Below are 2,636 nucleotides of genomic sequence, written 5' to 3' on the forward strand. Positions count from 1 at the left end.
CTGGTTAATTATAACTACTTCTGTTACTTTTTGAGGTTTGTGCTGTAGTTTGACTAGTGTGAGAGAAGGATAGCATTTGAACTTTCATGGTGATACTTTGGTTTCTGTTTTTAGACCAGTCACATGCAGATAATGCCCTAACATGTTCATTTAAACTGGTTTTTGATCCCAGTTGATGCTGGCAAAAGTTTCACAAGATATACAAAGTAGAGGCAACCACATGGGAAGAAAAAGGCCAGAGGGACAGAAACAAATAAAATAGAAAGTGAAAAGGATAAATTATTTTTTGTGAACTACCTACTTTTTTCTCTTTAAATGAAAAAGGACCAAAGAATGTGAACATTTCCCATCATGCTGAAAGAGCATGGCCTACCTGTGACACATGTTCTTAGTTTAACTTTCACTTCTAGTTCAACAGATGAGCTGACGTTTGCTATCTTAAAGGAATACTTTGGATTTTTAAAGTGGGGTTGTATGAGGTACTTATCAATAGCGAGTTCAATATGTAGAGTAGATGCCATTCAGTTGGCTACAGAGGCCAGTTGAAGTTAAGTACAGCTGTGTACGAGGTCACGAGAAAAACTTACTTTAGTCACTTAAAAGGTTCTGCATTTTTTTAGGGTACGCTATGTATTTTCACAGCTTCACATTAACAGAACATACAGCAGTTCTGTATTCCTATGCATGCCGCGCAATGTATTACATCATAGATCACCTGTTTGGGTCAAGTGCTGTGGCGCAGATTGAAACCATTCCATTTTGGTGCATGCTTGTGTTATTCCAGACTGTTCAAACTAAGAGTGACCTGGTCACAGTACAGATATCACCAAGTTCTGGTGAGTGATATTTGCCTTAGACAGCTGAATGTACACATCAACACACGCACAACACTGACACGACAATTCAGTTTTTTTTTGTCTCTTTTAGAAATTGCAGCCGCTCTGATAGCTTGCGCTGCATAGAAAGAATACAGAATTGTTGTACAGTAAAAAAGAATAGTCCCAAACAAAGCCTGTCTGATGTCAAGGTCAAGCAGTGACAATATTTAAAAATAGAGCGTACACTTCAACGGATATGTTTTTTTTTATATGTTGGACATTTTAAAGAGACTTAATTAAGTGTGTCCAACAGCCCTGTGTACAGCAGTACTAACTTAGGACCCCTGTCAGAACTGTGGCCAGCTTCTCTTAACAGGGGCCATGCTGATCTACATCTATTGTATGCAGTACACTCACTACTGACAAGTACTTCATACAACCCCACTTCAAAAAACCCAAACTATTCGTTTAAAATGCAAGGTGTTTAGGGCTTGTGACACCTTGTGATTTGGTTTTAAAATTTACGTCATTGGCCACTTGCTAATCCCAAACCCACTTTAATACCTTCTGTTGCTGTAGAGCTTCTCATTCTCACATAGTGAATATGCAGTTTACAATAACAATGTGAGAAATACCATTCAAAACATCAGGTTTATTTTAGATAGAGGACAAATGTTCAGTCTTGATGGGTGTTGTTTCATCTTTTACTCGCAGCTTTATTTGCTGTAGCTTGCCGGCTAATAATACTAATGGGTTTGATGAATATGCTGCTGACCTGTTGAGAAACAGAAACAGAAACAGCTTAGTAAATTTTCCTTGGCCCTGGAAGTAACTCTGTTAGGTTATGCCTCTATGTAGAAAGCTATTTACTGGACATGCTAAGAATTGCAGCCTTCATAAGAGTGGGCCCATATTTATACTTAAACCTGTTTAAGTCTAAAAAGAACCACATACTTGCAAGTGCTTATATAAAGAATATCACTCTTACTACAGCCCCAATGTAATCTCCTCAGCATTTTGAGAAACCAAGAAGCTCGACAGTTGCTAAACTCTGATCGAACAGTTGCCTTTAATGGGAAAGGATTAGCAAACAGTAAATTGTATAAACTGGCTGTTTATCTACAAGGGCCAAACTGACTATTATCAAACTTTCTGAACCCATAAAGACTCTTTTTATCTGTTATTCTAAGTTTGTTACATGCACAGGTTGAGGATCTCCCTAGGGCCTAATTTCCAGTCCTTGAATTTTATTTTCAATTTCATTTTGACGTGGGTTTTCAGAGAATGATGGTTACTAATACAATCAACAAAAGCTTATCTTATCTCATCTAAACAGTGTAACAGTGCAACAATGTTTTTCATATTCTTTGTATTAAAGGTCATAAAAGCACCGTTACATTTATTCCCCCTAAAAATGTGCATCAGTCTGTCCCCTTTCTGCAGAAGCTGTTGCCTGGCCATTTGATTGAACAAAAATATGCTGGTCTTGAATACACAAAAAAAAGGGAAATGGTATTACATTATCATTTTTCTAAGAATGCTGTCAGCACCATGTTCTGCAGGTGTGCCCACCAGCAGAGACTGTTATTTATATAAAGATATGATGACAAGACTACTCACTTCAATCTCCCTCAGAAGCACTTTGGACACGACGGCTGATGTGGACCTCCTCAGCAGTTTGGCAAAAAAAACCATTACAGTTGTCTGTTTGTATTGAACCAAAACCTTTATTTCCATGACATCGTTTGGTATCAATGTAAATAATGTATTGTGTTTATCTGTTATGTTATACAGGGCTAATCTAATAATGCACTTTGG

This window comes from Semicossyphus pulcher, unplaced genomic scaffold (genome assembly GCF_022749685.1).
Source record: "Semicossyphus pulcher isolate SPU_LCO1_2020_fin unplaced genomic scaffold, fSemPul1.0.p SCAF_15, whole genome shotgun sequence".
NCBI classification, from domain to species: Eukaryota; Metazoa; Chordata; class Actinopteri; order Labriformes; family Labridae; genus Semicossyphus; species Semicossyphus pulcher.